The sequence below is a fragment of the Gopherus evgoodei genome, chromosome 3 (genome assembly GCF_007399415.2).
Source record: "Gopherus evgoodei ecotype Sinaloan lineage chromosome 3, rGopEvg1_v1.p, whole genome shotgun sequence".
In the NCBI taxonomy this organism is placed as follows: domain Eukaryota; kingdom Metazoa; phylum Chordata; order Testudines; family Testudinidae; genus Gopherus; species Gopherus evgoodei.
This window is the reverse complement of record NC_044324.1, coordinates 120,841,237-120,862,695: the sequence shown is the minus strand read 5'-3', so window position 1 is coordinate 120,862,695 and position 21,459 is coordinate 120,841,237.

Below are 21,459 nucleotides of genomic sequence, written 5' to 3'. Positions count from 1 at the left end.
TGACAACTCCAGGTTACTAATGATATCTCAATATCAATATTAGGATAGATACTAATATACATATTTATTCCTATGGCCAAATATTGCAAGGCCCCAACTGCTCTGAACTCCCCTCGATATCTTCTTAAGAGGCATTCAGCCCCTCAGAGGGACTTGCTTAATGTGCCTGCGCTTTGTGACTTCATACATATTTTTCCTTCTGAGACCAAAAAATGTGACCAATGAGGAAACAGGGTACACTAACTAACAAAGTAAATTAGAATGGCAGTGTGATCTAGCAGATAGGGGACTGGGTGTCAGGAGCTCTGTAGTCTATTCTTGGCTCTGCTGCAGACAGGTTGTGTGACCCCTGGTAAATAAATTCCCTACTGCTGCTTCCTTTGCCACCCTTTGTCAGTCTTACCTGTTAAGAATGTAAGCTTCTTGAGGCTCACTCTAGGTTTGTAGTGTGCAGAATGGGGCCTTGATCTTGGCTGGGGCCTTTAGGTGCTTTACATTTAGTTTCAATGTCTCATTATTTTTTTCAACTGTGTTCTATGTACTGCAAAAGTTACCAAAGAAACGCAGTCCCTGCCCTCAGGAGCTTACAATCAGACATCTGCACACACTCCTCATGCAAGAAAAGCCATGGTGGGAGCCAGGTGCCCAGGAAAACACTGATGTTCCCCTCACTGAATTTAAACCAACATTTTTCGGTGCACGGTGCTGGGAAATGTGAGACCTGTGTGTGTCTGGAATAGTCTCCCAAGGGAACTGATAGAAACCCAATCTCTGAAGAAGCACAAGCACTAGGAAAGGTACCATAGGGAATACTCTTTCCCTCATAAAAGGATGGACTTTAGCACCTATCACTGTAGGTTTTTTTTAATCTCTGCTTTACAGGATTGCACAATGACTTTACTGTTATGCAGTTGGGAAAATTGTTGATTTGATATAGTAAAAAGAAAATTGCCATAAAATCTGTGTTCCTCTCCTTTTATTCCTTCTTACTAAATTGCCATGAGATGTTGCAAAGCTAATGTAGAATTTAAAGCAAAATAACTCCATACCACTAATCAAAGAAACACCGGAGCTATGTAATGGGAAATCATGACTATACAAGTAAAAGCAAAAGGACTGTAGAGAAAGCACATATCTGGCAAGCAGATATCAGCCTTTAAAATGAAGACAGACAAAAGTCTGCTCTCTGCTTAATAGGAATTGCATCCATGTAGTGAGAGCAGGCACACTCAGGTAAGTGTTTCTAATTCTCTGCATTTGTGTTCTCATGGGTAAATGAACAGAAGTGTATTTTTTAACATATTCAGCTAAGGGAATTTGTTTTTGTTTTTTTTCCTCTGGTACTTCAGGGAAAGGCACTATTTTAGGGGGCACAATTTTGAATATAGTATTTATAAAATGGTTAATTGAACCCATTCTTCTTGATGTCAATGGGAAAACTCCCATTGGCATCACTGTCAGTGAGATTGTCATGACATGTATTACTTCTGAACAAATTTTATTCTCAAGTTTAACCACAGAAAGCAAGTCTTAAAAGTCAGTAGCAGCGCCCTGCATGGTAGGTGCTGGATGTGAATGCACTTTTGTAGGTGGTGATTTTTTGAGCATTAAAATCAACTTGTTTAATAAAGTCAAGCCCCAGGAACAGGTGTTTTGATCCTAAACAGGATGTGTAGGATTGTGTTTCAGAACAGGGTAGGTAGGTGGTGTGACAGATGCAGACCAGTGTGGTACAGGAGTCTGGTAGAGGGCAAATATACTGGTCACTGGATGAATAGTTTTCTGTTCCCTGAGTGACCAGAGCAGGGGCTGCACTAGAGTAATCAGGAACCTGCTAGAACCAATTAAGACAGACAGGCTGATTAGAACACTTGCAGCCAATCAAGGCAGGCTAATCAGGGCACCGGGGTTTAAAAAGGAGCTCACTCCAGTCAGGGAGGGAGGAGCTAGAGGAGAGGAAGTGTGTGTGAGGAGCTGGGAGCAAGAGGCACAAGGAGCTGAGAGTGAGAGGGTGTGCTGCTGGAGGACTGAGGAGTATAACCATTATCAGACACCAGGAGGAAGGTTCTGTGGTGAGGATAAAGAAGGTGTTTGGAGGAGGCCATGGGAAAGTAGCCCAGGGAGTCGTAGCTGTCATGCAGCTGTTACAAGATGCACTATAGACAGCTGCAATCCACAGGGCCCTGGGCTGGAACCTGGAATAGAGGGTGGGCCCGGGTTCCCCCCAAACCTCCCAACTCCTGATCAGAGAGAGAAGAAGTTGATCCAGACTGTGGGGAAGATCACTGAGGTGAGCACATCTGCCAATAAGCTCAGGATCCACCAAGGTAGAGGAGGAATTTTGTCACAACTGGTGTCAGGGTGGGATTTTGGTGTGCACAGCACAGCAGAAGAAGGAGAGTGATTTTTTTTTTTTAAAAAAAGGGATGACTTAGTATGGGCATTGATACAAGCTACAGCGGCCCAGCAGGAGGCTACCCATGTCCAGGCAGCAGCCCAACAGGAGGCAGTGCGGTTGCAGCAAGAGATTAATTGCCTGCTGATGGACCAGGCTTCTCAAGACCGGGCTATGTTGCGGGAACTGGTAAACCAGGTAAAGACCCTTACAGAGCTGAACTGCGGCCGTGATGGGACGCAGATCATACGGGCCTGCCATTGGCTGCAGGAAATGATGCAGGAGGATGATGTAGAGGCATACCTTCTGGCGTTTGAGAGGACAGCCCTACAGGAGGCCTGGTCTAGAGATCAGTGGTCTGGCATCCTTGCCCCATTTTTGTATGGGGAGGCCCAGAAGGCTTACTATGATCTGCTTGAAGAGGCTGCAGCAGACTACCCCCAGCTAAAAGCGGAGATCCTGGCCAGATCTGGGGTAACGACCTCAGTGCGGGCCCAACGGTATCACGAGTGGAGGTACCAGGAAAACAAAACCTCACAGTCCCAATTCTATGACCTCATCCATCTCGCACAAAAGTGGTTGCGAATGGAGTCCCGCAGTCCGGAAGAGATACTAGCGGTTCTGGTCATCAGCTGATACATGAGGGGACTACGGCCAGACCTTCGTGCCTGGGTAAGCCAGAACGAACCCTCCACCTATGATGAGGTTGTTGCACTGGTAGATAGGCGAAGGACGGCGAGGGAGCTGACCTGACCAGTTAAGGAAGAGGCATCCCGGATTAAACTAGCAGCACCAAGCCCTAGAGTTCAGGTGACTGGCCACCAAGAGGGCTCAGGTGGAAAAAGAGAGGGGCTGAAGGCCCACCAGAAGCCACAAAGAGTCGGAGCACTGAGGGAGAAGAGGATCATGATGTTAGATTGCCCAAACCAAGAGACCGGGGAATGTCTAGGGCTCCATACAGATGTTATGCCTGCGGGGAGTGGGGACATATAGCTGCACAGTGTCCCAGTGCTGAGGAGCCGATGCAGTGTAACCTCGGGAACTGGGCAGACCCATGCTCCCAAATCCACCTTGTTGGGGTCTCACTAACCCCACATATGTACACCAGACCAGTGAAATTAAATGGGGTAGAGACCACGGCACTGGTTGATGCGGGGAGTGCTATCATGCTTGTCTCGGGGAAGCTCTTCAAGTGTAGTCAGTTGCTGTGGGCAGCGTACAGGGATAACATGCGTCCATGGGACAGTTGGCTATTACCCCACCATCCCAGTAAAACTCGAGATTCAGGGGAACACTACTGAGGTAGCAGCAGGTGTAGTCCCTAAACTCCCATACCCGGTGTTTATAGGGAGGGACCTCCCAGAGTTTGGAAACTTACTCCCAGTAGGAGGATTGGAGGAAAAGGGGAATCCTGAAGTTAGTGAGGCATCCACAGTAGACTGTCAACCCCCAGTCTTCTCTGAAATATCCCCAGATTTATTTTGCATTCCCAGACAAGGTAGAAAGTCAAAAAGGGAAAGGAGAGCAGCTAAGGCCTTGGGAACCTGAATACTGACTCAAAGCCAGAGGGTCGCTCTCGTAGGTAGGTGGACCCGAGCAGCTGAAAAGGAAGCCACCCAGGAGGGAGAAGCATCCAAGTCTGACCCCCACCCTAACGCTTCTGAACCAGTAGAGGCAACAGAGACTGGGCCCCTAGATCTTGGGCAGATTAGCCCAGGGAGAGGAAATTTTGGACGGGACCAGGCTGAAGACCCAAGGTACAGCAACATTAGGAAGGAGATGACTGAAATAGATGGGGTCCCCGTGGAAGGGAAAACCCAGGGACTAGGAACTACTTCATAATGAAGAAGAATCTCTTATACCGGGTTGCACCAGTACAGGGGCAGATCCTAGTACCTCAAAAACACCAGAATGCTGTATTAAGTCTTGCTCATAATCATCTTTTTGGGGGGCATTAGGGGGTAGAGAAGACCCTGACATGAGTGCTACGATGGTTCTTCTGGCCCGGAGTACATGAAGAAGTGCAGAGGTACTGTGCGTCCTGCCCAGAGTGTTAGCTGCACAGTCCCCGTCCCCACCTGAGGGCACCTTTAGTACCCCTTCCCATCATAGAAGTCCCCTTTGAGCGAATAGCCATGGACCTAGTGGGACCCTTGGAGAAGACGGCTCAGGGCCACCAATATATACTTGTTGTTTTGGACTATGCTACTCGCCACCCAGAAGCTGTCCCCATGCGGAACACAGCCTCTAAAACGATAACCAAAGAGCTGGTGGGGATCTTTGCCCAGGTGGGGCTACCAAAGGAGATATTAACAGACCAAGGAACCCCATTTATGTCAAAGCTAATGAAGGACCTCTGTACACTGCTCCATATACATACCTTGAGAACTTCAGTCTACCATCCGCGGACTGATAGGTTGGTAGAAAGGTTTAACCGAACCCTCAAGGCTATGATACAGAAGGTGATATGTCAGGAAGGGAAGGATTGGGACACCGTATTACCCTATCTTATGTTTGCTATCCGTGAGGTACCTTAGGCCTCAACTGGGTTTTCCCTCTTCGAGTTATTATACGGACGTCGCCCCCATGGCATATTAGATATCGCCAAAGAGATCTGGGAAGAGGAACCCAATGAGGGGAGAAATATAATAGAACATGTAATACAGATGCAAGACCGGATAGCCTGGGTCATCCCTATTGTACGGGAACATTTGGAAAAGGCACAGGAGGCCCAGAGAACCCATTACAATCGCCAGGCAAAAGTCCGACAGTTCCAAACAGGGGATCAGGTGATGGTGTTGGTACCCACAGCAGAAAGCAAGCTTCTGGCCCAATGGCAGGAACCCTATGAGGTGGTTGAACCCATGGAGGAAGAAACCTACAAGGTGCGGCAGCCAGGACGCCGAAAACAAGAACAGATTTATCTCATCAACCTACTGAAATCCTGGCATGCACAAGAGGCATGCATAACTGTCCAAAAAGACCTAACCCAGGAAAACAAGCCTTCCAAACAGGTGAGAGTGTCTCCCTATTTCACACCAGACCAGAAGAATGAGGTGTCTGAGATGATCTTCCGGAACCAAGATATGTTCTCGACAAAATCGGGTCGAACAACCAAGACATATCACCACATTGTCATGAACCCTGGGGCCAGAATAACAATGAGGCCCTATCGGGTGCCAGCAGCCAAAAGGGAGGAAATAAAAGCAGAAGTAAAGAAAATGCTGGCTCTGGGGATCATCGAAGAATCCCACAGCCAGTGGTCCAGCCTAATCATGCTGGTGCCCAAACCTGATGGCACTACAAGGTTTTGCAATGACTTCTGGTGACTAAACGAAGTGTCTCCATTTGACGCATACCCCATACCTCGCATAGATGAGCTAGTGGACCGTCTGGGTAATGCCTGGTATTTGACTACTCTAGACTTGACAAAGGGGTACTGGCAGATTCCTCTTGCGGAAGACGCAAAGGAAAAGACTGCGTTCTCTACACCAGAGGGTCTTTTTCAATATACTGTCCTCCCTTTTGGACTACGTGGGGCGCCAGCTACTTTCCAGCGCCTCATGGACAAGCTGTTACGCCTGCATAACAGTTATGCTGCTGCCTGCTTGGACGATGTGGTCATTCATACCCCAGACTGGGAAACCCAACTAGAGAAGGTGGAGGCAGTCCCTGATACCTTCAGGCGAGCTGGCCTTACAGAAAACCCTGCCAAGTGCACTGTAGGGTTTACAGAGGCCAAATATCTTGGCTACATTGTGAGAAAAGGTCTGGTAAAACCCCAAGTGAACAAGTTGGAGGCCATCCAAAATTGGCCCCAACCACGTCGCAAGAAACAAGTCTGGGCATTCCTAGGTGTAGTGGGGTATTACCGACGATTTATCCCCCACTTTGCCACAAGGGCAAGCCCCCTGACAGACCTAGTGAAAGCCCGTGGACCTGATCTGGTGAGATGGTCTGACGCAGCAGAGGAAGCATTCACAGACCTATGGACTGCCCTCTGCAGTAATCCCGTACTGATAGTCCCTGATTTCACCAAGGAATTTGTCCTGCAGACAGATGAATCGGAAGTGGGGTTGGGGGCCATTCTATCACAGATAGTCGGGGAGGAAGAACACCCAATTCTCTACCTCAGTAGGAAACTCCTTCCAAGGGAACAAAAATATGCAGTGGTAGAGAGAGAGTGCCTCACAGTAAAATGGGCCATGGAAGCATTGTGCTGCTACTTGCTTGGGCACAGATTTGTCCTCGTGACCGACCATGCCCCTCTTCAATGGATGCAGCGGAACAAGGAGAAGAACACAAGGGTGACCAGGTGGTTCTTATCCCTCCAACCTTTCCAGTTCCATGTGCAACACAGAGCAGGGAGCCGTCACAGCAATGCCGATGGCTTGTCACTTGTGCACTGTCTGGCTTCGCAAGCTGCCCAACCCCTTGGTGTTGAGCAGGGGGGAGGGATATGTGACAGACAGACCTGTGGGGTACAGAAGTCCGGTAGAGGGCAAATATACTAGTCACTGGCTGAGTAGTTTTCTGTTCCCTTAGTGACCAGAGCAGGGGCTGCACTAGAGTAATCAGGAACTTGCTAGAACCAATTAAGACAGACAGGCTGATTAGATCACCTGCAGCCAATCAAGGCAGGCTAATCAGGGCACCTGGGTTTAAAAAGGAGCTCACGCCAGTCAGGGAGAGGGGGAAGTCAGAGGAGAGGAAGTGCATGTGAGGAGCTGGGAGCAAGAGGCACAAGGAGCTGAGAGTGAGAGGCTGTGCTGCTGGAGGACTAAGGAGTACAAGCATTATCAGACACCAGGAGGAAGGTCCTGTGGTGAGGATAAAGAAGGTGTGTCATGGTATAATTCCCCAATCTGAACCTTAGAGTCCAAAAGATGGGGTACCAGCATGAATTCCTGTAAGATTAATTACCAGCTTAGATCTGATAAGCTGCCACCACCACAATATAGTATTTTGGGGTACTCTGGTCCCCCCAAAACCTTCCCTGGGGACCCCAAGACCCAAATTCCTTGAGTCTCACAACAAAGGGGAATAAACCATTTCCCCTCCTTTCTTCCTCTCAGATCTTTCCCGCCCTGGTTACACTAGGAGATCACCGTGATTCAAACTCCTTGAATCACAACACAGAGAAATCAGATTTTTTCTCCGCCTTCTTTCCCCCTCCCAGGCTTTCCCTCCCTGGGCTATCCTGGAGAGATAGACAGATTCAATCTCCGTGAATCTAGAACAAAGGGATTCCACTTTCCCCCCCTCCCTTCTTTCTCCCTGTCTCCCACCAATTCCCTGGTAAGTACAGACTCAATTCCCTTGAGCCTCAACAAGGGGGGGGGGAATCAAACAGGTCTTAAAAAGAAAAACTTTTAATAAAAAGAAAGAAAAAAAGTAAAAGTTGTCTCTGTAAAAGTTACAGTGTCTTTCAGCTTATAGACACTAGAGAGAAGCCTCCCCCCAGCAAAATACAATTTAAAATACTTCCAGCAAAATACACATTTGCAAATACAGAAAACAATCAAAAGACTATAACCGCCTTTTCTATTTAATACTCACTATAAGAGACTATAGCAGGGAGATTGGCAAGAACCCGGGTTGCACATCTAGTCCCTTTCAGGACCCAGAGAGAACAAAGCAAAACCCAAAACACACAAACAAAGGCTTCCCTCCACCGAGATTTGAAAGTATCTTGTTTCCTGATTGGTCCTCTGGTCAGGTGTCTCAGGTTCCCTGTTTGTTAACCCTTTACAGGTAAAAGAGACATTAACCCTTAACTATCTGTTTATGACAAGGTGTTTGGAGGAAGCCATGGGGAAGTAGCCCAGGGAGTTGTAGCTATCATGCAGCTGTTACAAGAGGCACTATAGACAGCTGCAATCCACAGGACCCTGGGCTGGAACCCGGAGTAGAGGGTGGGCCCGGGTTCCCCCCAAACCTCCCAACTCCTGATCAGACAGAGAAGAAGTTGATCCAGACTGTGGGGAAGATCACTGAGGTGAGCAAATCTGCCAATAAGCGCAGAACTCACCAAGGTAGAGGAGGAACTTGGTCACAGTGGGAAAGGCACTTCCTAACGTATGCCTAAACAAATAGACGCATCAAAATGTGTGACTTGATGCACTCTTTGTTGTCAGACAGAAATTGTGCTGCTACAGCACAGCCTCTCAAGTATTTCTGGGAGAAGGACCCCAAGTATTAAGCCAATAGGGTGGCCAGACAGCAAATGTGAAAAACTGGGACAAAGGATGGGAGGTAATAGGAGCATATATAACAGGGGTAGGCAACCTATGACACGCGAGCTGATTTTCAGTAGCACTCACACTGCCTGGGTCCTGGCTACTCGTCCGGGGGGCTCTGCATTTTAATATAATTTTAAATGAAGCTTCTTAAACATTTTATAAACCTTATTTACTTTACATACAGAAATAGTTTAGTTATATATTATAGACATAGAAAGAGACCTTCTAAAAACATTAAACAGTATTACTGGCACGCGAAACCTTAAATCAGAATGAATAAACAAAGACTCGGCACACCACTTCTGAAAGGTTGCCAACCCCTGCTATATAAAAAAAAGACCCAAAAATCGGGACTGTCCCTATGAAATCAGGACATCTGGTCACCCTATAAGCCAGAGCCCTAGAGTGGGAGAGTGTAGTTGAAGCAACAGTAGCTTCAAAGTCAGTTAATTATAAGTTGATTGATTTTTATATTTTGCACAGGTACTAACTCCCTCTGGCATAACTGACCAAGTGCATAGAGGGCATGTCGTGTAGTTGGAAGAGATGTGCCAGGGAGAGAAGCAAACTAGTCCTTTTAGGAGCATGTAGATGGGAGAGGCCCAGTGTGATCCAGCATTCAGGGGGCCAGCCTGGAAATCATTGACTTGCTGCATAAGCTTGGACAAATCACCTCACTTTTCGGTGCCTGAGCAACCCTGTCTCTAAAAGGCTGATGATAATGCTAGTCTCACCTAGGGCTTATAGCTGGGTAGGGAGACTCCAGCTATAGTGGCAGTAAAGACTCCACTGAGAGCATGGCTCTGTATTAACAGCGTAAGTTTGTAATTAAAAGTTAACAGTATATTAATATACGTGATTGATTCAACTATCACAGGGACCCCGTCCTTCCCTCCAAAACCACCAAACCAAAACAAAATATTGCCAACTTGATTGCAGCCACAGACACCCTGTGGCCTAGTTACTAAGAATCCTGACTCTCTGGCTCTGTAATGTGCATATGCTTTACAGAAAAGGTCTAATGTTCCAACCTGGAATAGGCTGTTTCATTTCAAAACAAGGAACGGATTCAAGCCTCAGCAGGCAGATGTTCGTTTTGTCTTTCCTTCGTAATAATACTTGGGGGCTCATATAACACTTCACATCCGAGGGTTGTTCAAAGTATCCTTCAAATACTAATGAAATCAATGGGAGCTGTGAGTGCTCAGCATCTTTGAAAGTCAAGCTTCCTATTTCCTAACTGTGGATCTGGGTGCCTAACGTTAGGAATTGATCACAATAAATAAATTAAATAGGAACCATACTGTGTTTGTATGACAAATGTTGTAGAATTGCATTACAACACAATATGACAAAACATTTTGCAGAATGAGAGTTGGGCCTGTACTAATAGAAGAGGGAGATTTAATAGCAATAGTAAGAGAAGATGTGACTGGAAAGGGAGGGACTGTTCCAGTTACACAGGGCAGAATGAAAGACCTTCCAATGTTGCAAGGTCACATGAAAAGATCCAGGAAGAGGTGGCTAAAGCTGGGGCAGCAAAGTAAGAATGAGGAGAAGAGGGAGAGCAAGGAGTTTGTGAAGAGTGGCAAAAATCTTGAGGACAATTTTGAAATGAACAGGAACCCGGTGAAAGGTTCAGTGGATGGGGTAATAGATGGTTCTGCTTCTGGGAGTGAGAGCAGTGTGACCTCAGCATACAGGTTACCTCTGTTATTTCTATTTGTTTTGGAAATTTCCTTCCCCTTATTGCACAGTTTAGTGTATGGAAGGATAAAGATAGGGTAACTGAGGAAATGCTGCATTGAGACTTAAAAAAAACCCTGGCAAACTATTTAACAAAGTCTGCCAAGATGATTATTTTAAAAAGGAAAAATTTGATGAGGCTTGTCTTGATTGCTGAGAAGAAATAACATGAAACATGACTAGAATACACTTTGGAAAATGCTGAGCTCTGCCATTTGTGAGCTTCTGCTTATGACATTGAAATAAAAAAATGTTATTTCAGTCATGTACATGGTTCTTGTTCTCCATTCCTGACTAGCCCTAACATTAGTTTTATTCCAGATAAAGGGTCAAATACTGATCTCAGAGACTCTGGTATATATCTGGAGTATCTTCATTGTCTTCAGTACTACTCTAGATTTACACCGCTGTTGCTAAGATCAGAACCTGGCCCACCATGTACAGCTGTCATACTCTCCTTTTCCTAGTTACTTCCCCCACTCCAGGCTAAAGCACATCACCTCTGCGAAACGTAGAGCCAAATCACCAAAAGCTTCTTCCAAAACTGTAAAAGCAGCAAAGAGTCCTGTGGTACCTTATAGACTAACAGACTTCCAAAACTGGTTCTCCATGTGCTGTTGTCAAGACACTGAGTTCTCCCTATTTAAGTCTGTGACAAATAAAGAAAAATCCACTGGCATTATCAGAATATCAACACGGATGAGAAAAGCAGAGTAACCTAAGCATCTGTCCTATGAATCTGTTAGTCGATGACAAAAGAGGAGAGAAAGAGACATGAAAGGAAGATAATTGAGAACCTGTTTATACCTATACAAAGTACACTTGCTTATTATTATTATTATTATTTTGGTGAGGGATGTAAGTGGACAGTAATTGAGATAAGTTGCAAGTAATCAACCATTCTATTTGTTCTTTAGAATTATAAAAGCCTTGGTTGAGTGTACAGGACACATTCTCCCCCCAGTTAGGACCTGATCCAGCAAAGCACTTCAGCACACTATAAATATTAGAATAGTCCCATGGACTTCAGTCATAACATTTCACATGTGCTGAGGTGCTTTGCTGGATCTCAGCTTTAACTAATGATGAGATGACTTCTAAATTTGTGTATATCTGCCATCATAATGCCCTGGCAAATGATGGCTAGCATTTAAAAGTGCACTCAGGACTTTGTTGTCTGTATCACAGTCTCAATGTAATAAATAATAACAGTAAAATGATCAGATGAAATGGCTTAATTTTTCCAGGGGATTGGAAACTGAAAGAAACTGAAACTGGTTCTTCCACTTTACTATGTCTGAAATCCATATTGTGCTTGCTAACTATGTTGTGCAAGCACTCATACCGAAATGTGGCATGTGTTGTATATATGCACAATCCCAGAATGAGGAGAACGTGAGAAGAGCAAAATTTCAAAGACTGACAGTCACACTCATTTTGAAAAGGATATGTATAAGAACATAAGAATGGCTGTATTGGGTCATAATAAATAGTAATTGGAGACATACCAATCTCCTAGAACTGGAAAGGACCTTGAAAGGTCATTGAGTCCAGCCCCCCGCCTTCACTAGCAAGACCAAGTACTGATTTTTGCCCCATATCCCTAAGTGGCTCCCTCAAGGATTGAATTCACAACTCTGGGTTTAGCAGGCTAATGCTCAAACCACTGAGCTATCCTTCCCCCCTTTGGGTTAGGCCAAAGGTCCATCTAGCCCAGTATCCTGTCTACTGACAGTGGCTAATGCCAGGTGTCCCAGAGGGAGTGAACCTAATAGGTTATGATCAAGTGATCTCTCTCCTGCCATCTCCACACTCTGACAAACAGAGACTAGGGACACCATTCCTTACCCATCCTGGCTAATAGCCATTAATGGACTTAACCTCCATGAATTTATCCAGTTCTCTTTTAAATGCTGTTATAGTCCTAGTTTTCACAACCTCTTCAGGCAAGGAGTTCCACAGGTTGACCGTGCACTGTGTGAAGAAGAACTTCCTTGTATTTGTTTTAAACCTGCTGCCCATTAATTTCATTTGGTGGCCCTTAGTTTTTGTAATATGGGAACAAGTAAATAACTTTTCCTTATTCACTTTTTCCATCTCACTCATGATTTTATATACCTCTATCATATCTGCTCTTTTCCAAGCTGAAAAGTCCTAGCCTCTTTATTTGCTCCTCGTATGGGACCCATTCCAAACCCCTAATCATTTTAGTTGCCCTTCTCTGAACCTTTTCTAATGCCAGTATATCTTTTTTGAGATGAGGAGACCACATCTGTACACAGTATTCAAGATGTGGGCATATGAACTTCAGAAGCATAACTGCTGAACACTCCAGTGACTACACTGACCTTGGCAGAATCCTGGGGCAATCTTTCATAAAGACCTGCAGTTCTTAGCAATGTTTCACATGTATTATGCTGTGACGATGCTGTTCTGGCGGGACCCAACTGAGAGTGCCAATTCAGGACCAATTGCTCTAACAGGGCAGTCACAGCCCAAGGCTGGGGTTTTTCCACCTTTAAGGCAAACCAAACCAGCCAGACAAAAATGACTTTGGTTTCACCCCACTGGCTAACCACAAGTCACACAAGCAATGTCCTTAGACACTCCAGTCTCCCAGTGTCACCACCAGCGCCACCCGTCCTGGGAATGAATGGTTATGAAAACCAACACCCCAGTAAAAGAAAAAGGTTCTCTTGATCCCAAAGGACCAAGCCCCAGACCCAGGTCAATATACACATCAGATCTTACCCACAAATCACGCTGGTGCCAATCCTTTAGAATCTAAAATCTAAAGGTTTATTCATAAAGGGAAAAAGGTAGAAATGAGAGCTAGAATTGGTTAAGTGGAATCAATTACATAAGTAATGGCAAAGTTCTTAGTTCAGGCTTGTAGCAGTGATGGAGTAAACTGCAGGTTCAAATCAAGTCTCTGGAGAACATCCCCAGCTGGGATGGGTCATTCAGTCCTTTGTGCAGAGCTTCTGTTTGTAGCAAAGACCCTCCAGAGGTAAGAAGCAGGATTGAAGACAAAATGGAGATGAGGCATCAGCCTTATATAGGCACTTCCAGGTGTAAGAACACTTCTTTGTTCTTACTGTGGAAAATTACAGCAAAATGGAGTCTGCAGTCACATGGGCCAGTTTCTGCACACCCTGCTGAGTCACAAGGCGTATCTGCCTCCTCTTAATGGGTCAATTGTGTAGGTGATGGTCCGTAATGGGCCATCAAGCAGGCTAAGCAGAGCTAACACCCACTTGTCTGGGATCTTTCCCAGTAACACAGCATAAGTTTGAAATATAGACGGTATACAGCCAATACTTATAACTTCAACTACAAAATGATACAGACATACAGACAGCATAATCACAACCAGCAACCCATAACCTGGTCTTAGACACCTTATATGACCCCTTTTTACATAAGATTTGGTGCCACTACAGGACCTTGGTTGCAAACCATGTTCTATATGGTCCCAGTTTTTATCAATAACGTCACATATGCACACGTATGATTGACTTAAATTCCAATGAATGAGTTTACTCATGTGCTACTTTTCCTTTTGCTTTTCATCCCCCCACTCCACTCCGCTTAAAACAAACCCACAAACTGTAGATAGTTCAAGGAAAATTCCTTTCCTTGTGTGGGTTATATTCTGCTGTGTCTCTCTTACTATGCTTTCAACGCACAGTAAGAGTTTGTTCCAGACCTTTGCAAATACCAGATCAAGCTTATACCTGCTGCATCTGAACATGCTGCCTCCTTGTAATTGGTTAATTCCTTTGTGGCTCCAGATCCCTTCAGGAGGAATTCCAAATCCAGCTATTGTTCCTGAGTGCATCTGGTGCACTGCTTTATCTGACAGACGTGCAAAAGCATTGTAACCAGACTATACACTCAAAGGGGTTTGAGTGCCAGCTATAGTATGACATTAATTTTTTCTTGAGTCTTTCCAGTCTCTGATGACATAGGCTGAAGTAGTGCCTTTTTTATTTGCCAAATATACCCAAACCAACCCTTTTTGGGGGGCGCTTCCAGTTCAGGTGAAGACAAGTGGCTCCAGAGAACACTGGAGAATTCTCCATGAAGTGAAGAAGTGGCAGCCAGTGTTTTGGCTATCAGATGCATGAATAACCCCATTCCCAAGTACTGCTCTGCAGATTCCATGCACCCTTTGGAACCTGCATGTCAGACACCTAGAGAAGTTTCCTAGGCCTGAAGCTCTGCTGGTTTTTAGTGTTATTCCATATGTGGCTCCTCTATTGCACATGAATTTTGACACAGATGTTAAGTCCTTTTTATTTTACCACTTCACTGCTTAAGTGATTATTCCACTTGTATTATTGTTTATACTAAGGCTTCCTTACAAAAGCCTTATGACTGTTGCCAGCAATGAGGCCAGCAACATAGCAAGGTCATATCTGCCCACTTGATTAGATTGCTTACAATTAAGTGGAACCGTACATGATGCCCACAGAATGGACTTCAAATCTGTTCTGCTGTTCATTCCAAATCTTGACACTGAGTCAACATTTTAGCAAATCAAATCAATTAACTCAGTACAATTGCTTAACAAGACAAGTAGCCATATGTATTAGAGATGTGTTGGGATTTAATAACCCCCCCAACTACCTGGAGGCATTGCCAAACATCGTGCATTCCAATATACAGCATCTGGTTTATTCTGTGGTTAAATTACCAGTATTGTAATGTGGGGTGTGGATTTGGCCTGTAATGCAGGCTTGGCTGAGGGGCCAGGGTGCATGGAGAGACAGAAATGGCACAGAACAAATGAGTGTAACACAACAGGGCAGACATGTTGTTACCAGTTTTGGCCGTTACTTTGGGGTATGTTCATTTATTTGGGTTACTCTTCGGGGGGGGGGGAAGGAATCCTGTAATTCTATCAATGTACTGCTTGTGTCACTTGTGTTCTCATACAGAGCTCCACTTCTCCCTTCTGAAAGTTCCCTCCCAATGGAGCTATCCTGCAGAACCTAAGTTCCCCAGGGCTGGGTTCTTCCAGCCCCAGAATCAGATGAACATACACATCAACAAAGCGCGTCTGAGAGGACCGGTTTAATCAGCACTTGTACCGTTCCTGGACTCAGTAGGCTGGGTCGAGCGCACTTCCAAGCTGTCACCCTCATATGCCATGGGCACTGCACCGGAATAGAGTATGCCTGAGCAGGCTGGGTCGAGCAGCACTTTCAATCTGGCACCATCATATGCGCCAGGTTCAGCAGCCATTGCCAAACATGCTGGCCACTTCCGGGAGCAGTGCGGGGCCAGGGAAGGCAGTGAGCCTGCCTTAGCCCTTCTGCATGCTGCTGCCACCCCGGAGCCCCTCGGTGTAAGCGGTGCTGGGCTGGAGCCCACACCCTGAACCCATCCTGCACCCCAAGCCTTTGCCCTGAGCCTCCTAACCCCCTGTCTTACCCCTCCTGCATCCCAACCTTTTGCCCTGAGCCCCTTCTGCACACCGCACCCCCTCCCACATCCAAATCCCCACCTTGAGCCCCACAACCCCTTGCCTTGAGCCCCCTGCCACACTTCTTCTGCACCCCAACCCCCTGCCCTGAGCCTCATCCTGCATGCTGCACCCCCTCCCACACCCTGTACTCCCTCTTGCACCCCAACCCACTGCCCCAGCCCTACATTCATGGCCCTGCATACAATTTCCCCACCCAGATGTGGCCCTTGATCCAAAAAGTTTGCCCACCCCAGAGTATATGGGAACTCATTATTCCTGGCTATGGGAGGGTTCCTTGGAGGGAGCTCACAATGCAAGTAGGTAACTTCAGTATTTTGGATACCAAGAAAGGATTTATTACTAGAATTGATCTGATAACTACTGGACTGGGTGTGTGCAGGAGTGGGTTCATTAACATCTGGAGTAGAGATCCCCCATCATGCAGTGCTTTCTGGCTTTTCTGGTCCCAGAGTTCCATGCAGTTCTTGCCTTGGAATCTCTGTTCTCCTTCTGTATGCTAATGGGGATGCCTCCCTGCCCCATCTTCGATGCAAATAAGGCTAGGGGCATTTCCTTAATCCTATCACCCTTGTCAGGAGAGGTTTCAGGGATGTCTCCCACTGCCTTTTCATTGCTTTTTGTAAGGTTTTCTTCAGATCAGCTTTGGCTCAAGCAGAGACTGGTGTTGGAGGAGGAAGGTCTTTTGTGAATCATACAGCCTGGGCACTGCACCCAGGTTCCCCAAAAGCCCAGAGCTGACAGGTAACAGAATCGCTGCTTCAAGTTAGTTTTTCTTTTCTTCTGACCCTGAGGCCCCCACTGTCTGGTGCTGTCAGTGCTGTGGAATGTTGTTGCTAATGCTGCAGTGCTGTCACTGCTGCCAGTATCGCTGTTCTAGGAGCTCCAGTGTCAGCTGCCCTAGTGCACAGTGCAGCTTGTTCACTCAGCAGACCTATATCTTATTCACAAGAAATACCACAGGCTCAGTTGGTGGCAAAGGTTCTCGACCTGGTTTGTTATCGACGAAGCACAGTACTAGCGCCTCATAGGAGCTACAGGTACATTAACACAGGTACTCCCACGACAGGGTATCCGCTTAATGCACACCAGGATCCTGTCCCCTAGGCTAGCACAAAGTTGCCCCTCCTGTGACTTCACCTTACATCAATAGAAGCAAGTCACGTCTTACACTCCAGACATGATTAGTTACTGCCCTTATCCTTGTACCTCCTGGTTTGAACAAAACATCCTTATCCATTATTCTGTCATCCCATCCCTAGCTTAGGACAAGTTGGTTTTTTTCTTGTACCATCCCTTAGGAATGGATTTATGTAGTTACTTGAGAGACCTGTGTGTTTTTGAATCATCCTTTCCAGTCCAGAATGTGCTTATTTGGTGTTAGCTAATACCTAGTGTGTGGTTATTTTGCCAAGGCCAGGCCTACTGTGGTTCACAGCCTTTGGTTCACACTGTTAGTTATGCCTAGGGCTCCAAGCAAGGCCTACACCTGGTGAGAAGATTATTTTCTCCCTGCCATTAAGGAAATCCCCAGTGTCCAGTGCGGATATCTGGGCTGGGAACGGAGTTTAGGGCTTAAACTCTCTATTTGTCAGTTTTGGCATTTTTAAAATGGAGCTAATAATTCTTACCTTTCATAAGCCCTGATTCAGCAAAGCACTTAACATTAAGTATGTGCTGAAGTCTATTGCTATTCAGCAAAACATTCAAGCATGTGCCAAAGACCCATTGAAGTCAATGAAACTTCAGCACATACTTAAAGTCAAGCATGTTCTTCAGAACTTTGAAGAATAGAAGCCTCAGAGAGGGATGCTGTGAAGCTAAATCAGTTGGTGTCCCAGTTTCCTTTGAAGTGCTGGTTTTGAGCCTTGGCTTGGGGAAAAACATGTAAGAGTTCAGTTCCTATAAACCCCTGCTCCCTGTGAGAGCAGCTTTTTCTCTGGGCATGTTTACTATGCAGCACTTCAATAACCAGTCTCGCCCCAACATATTAATATGTATAACATAAACATGTGCGCCTGAAGAAATCATCATTGTTCCCACACACTGGCAACTCTTCTAACTCTTCCTGATCTGTTTTTAAGTGTCATTTCATCACTGCTCTTGATGAATGACAGCAAACATACGGGGAGATATGAACCGTTCCGCATAGCCAGCTACTCCAAAAGGCTGGAGGCGGTGAATGGCTTTTGTGTCAGAAAACATCCAAGTGAAGCCTATGGTGCCTGCACAACTATTGTGAGTTTACTCCAATGCTCTGGACCTGGGGTTAACACTTCCCTACCTTATAGTTATGTGTATTGATTGTATCTATTTTCTAGCGGTAATGGAGTGTATCTTTAAAGAATAAGATCATGAGATTCTTGCCTAGTCCTGAAAAAGCCACTTTGATTTGAGCCCCCACAGCCCTTGGTTCAATCTGTCTTCGTTCCCTCAGGAACTCTTCTTTTGTGCGGAAAGGCAGGAGATGTAGTGGCTCTGTTACAGAGAGTGCACCAGAACTCTATTGCTTCCTAAAGGCTTCTTCTTTATCCCAGGTTAAAAAATTGAATTTGGAAACAATGAATCCATCTCTGTCACTCCATTTTTGCTTTAGTTCAGTGTTTCAGGCTTTTGCTACCCTGCCTTCTCAAAGCTCTGCATGATCTACAGGCAAATAAGGTGATAAACGCTTAGCAATCCTGGATTCTTTTTGAAGTTTTTCTGAGGATTAAGGTGCTTTATGTTCAACCGGATGGGACTAGAGTTCCATCTGTTGGGCTACAATTTGCATACAGACAATTTAATTAAATCCTCTCAGCATCTTAATGGACTTAAGGAGGAGGCGCTAACCTGTTAGGAATGAAGCCCACTGATAAGAGTTTAAAACTGAGATGTCCCAACATACCCTTTCATTGGGATCTGCTCAGAATAACACACTGCAGTCTGGGATGAGTTTTATTCCAGTTTAATTGACTAATGATTCTATTCAATATTAAAAACAAACCTTTTAGAAAGAACTATAGGAAACATCCCTGAGGTATAAAGAAAGTGGGGGATATCATCATGTTCTTCTTCAAGTGTCCTCTCCATATTCCCCCTCATGGGATGCTCCTACCAGTGGAGCCTGAATATTGTAACTCTACATAGTGGTGCCCTTTGGCATGCTCATGCAATCCCCCTCAATCTTTCCTTTTGCAAATGTCCAGTGTTCAACAGCAAGGGTATAAAAGGGGAGTAGTCCCCCCGACCCCTCAGTTCCTTCAATTCATGACCAACTATATGGCTTAGGAATCACCCCAGGATTCTCCCAGATCTATATCCTTCAGTGCCTAGTTAGTTACAGTTGTTAGCAGTTAGTTTAATTAGTTAGGTTTGTTATTGTTATATCTACTTTCAACTTTTTAGATTTAGGTATAAAATCTTCAGTATCAGGATAGTGGAACAGAAGACCAAGAAGCTGGGCTGTAAGTGATGCATGTCATGTCCATGCTGTGCTTCCACCGTCCAACTGCATGCTAGATGTCTAGGTGTCTAGCATGCATGGGCAAGGATCAGTTGCCATCAAAATGCTCCATATGTTTGATGTTTACAATGTGAGCAAACGAGAGTCAGAACAAAGTTCAAGTGATTTTTCTTTTTAAGTAGCTTTGGCAGCAAAGCCTCCTGGAACAAAGTGTTCTCTTGCATTAGAAGTGTGCCTGGAGTGAAGAAGGCTAAGACCTCCTCTTTGGTACCAAGCACAAAGGGATCCAGAAACCAAGAGAAGATCCAAAGAATAGGACTTCTCAACCCTTCTTGGTGTCTTCTGTCTCAAGAACCAATCCATGAGAGAAGGGTCCAGCTGGTATGTCAAGCAAGAGTGCTCAATCTTCATTGGTGTCAGCCTCTTCTTTAAAATCCAATCCACGAGAGAAGGAACCATCTGATCCAGAGGTATTTAAGGAACCAGGGTTGAGCAAGGACTCTCATTGTAGAGCCAGAAAACAGCCCTCAGATCCAATGGTTTTAGATCCAGATGAACTTGTTCTGAAGAAAGAGTAAATAGTCTAGGAAGAGGATCAATCTAGTGTGGATCTGCAGGCCAGCACCAAGCATCTCAGGCCTTGGAAGTCTAGGCATCTCACATTGTGTACTCTTCTTCTTGGAGAGAAAGAAGAGGAGAAAAATGGAGGAAAGTCAGTGTACAGAATCCATTATTCATCACGACGTACCATTAGGTCAATCAGCAGGGAGCATTAAGGAGAGTTTATAGTAATGTCAGCTGCTATAGCAGTATCCTGCAGAGCAAAAAGGGTGACAGTTTTAGGCTAACACATGCATTAACGTCCCTCAATGAGTAAGCTCTTGAGAGGTATAGCAAAATGTATTTGGTAGATCATGATGTAAACCAGAATTAGGCACCAACCCAGAATGTTTCAGAGAGCTATATATAAAGAACATATGCTTTGTGCCGCCCACACAGACCTGTTCCATGTGTTAGCAGAAAAACAAAATGAAACTGCAAAGAAAACTTGTCATTTTTAATTTGTCCAAGCAGGAGCTAGGAGCAGAAACAAGAATGGAAAGGAAGAGAGAAAATGAATAGATGATAGAGGGGAAAAAGAACAGAAAAATGGGGAAACACGTAAAGATGTCTTTGAGCTTGTGACTTCATTAAAAGTTCTGAGCGCAAAATAAAAAAATAACAATAAAAAAGCACCTGTGGCATTGATTCTTATATTTGTGGGATTCAAACAAAAAAGAGGGATACCCCTGTTATGTAAAACAGACCTCCAAATTATTGTTTAGAACTTGCACACTGGAAAGCTACAGTGGGGGTATATGACACAGACAAGAAACCCCTTCCCCAGAACGGCTTTCATTGGTCACTGCAACTTTAATCAGTGTGGATTTGCCCTATTATAGGCACTTTTCCCCAGCATGACTTTCCAGAGACTGGTCCTTTAAATTTGGAGGAGACCAGCAGCTGCAGCCCTAAAGTGGCCATTTTACAACTGGCTTCTGCATTTCCTTCTCTTCCAGCTGGTAAGTGTTCTTACCTCCAGTTATGTTTTCTCCTAGGTTTTCTTTTTATATTCCTAAGGCAATGGCATATTCTTACACTATAATATTTTGCAAATTGATCTGGAAGGGAGGAAAGCTGAGTCTTCCACACAGACTGTGTCCTTGGAGTAGAATTTGACAACTGCTTGGTCCCTACAGCAAGCTCAGTCAATATTTTGCAGTGAAATAGGGTGGTATGCTTTGGGGGCAGAGAGGCTTCCAGGAGGTCTGTTCAGAAGAGTGCATTCCTTGAGTGTTATGGCTCAGAAAGCTGTGGGAGCTCCCTGCAGTCAGTGGACAAACAGATGTGGGGGTCGGGCTAGCCAGATGTAGGGCCAAAGTGCAACCACTATGTGAATCCAACAGCTGTTCTTTCCCTGTAGGTCTGAATGGTACAAAGAGCACAGAGGTTGTCCCAGTTTGGGGGAGAAGATTTCTTTCTCTCTCCCTTCTGAGAGATTCTCAAGCATCTAACTCAGGGCTTAGTTTGTTGTTCCTTAGTTCCTGGAGCTCTAAAATGGGATTGATAACATGTAGTTTATGATGCAAAGTTAATATAA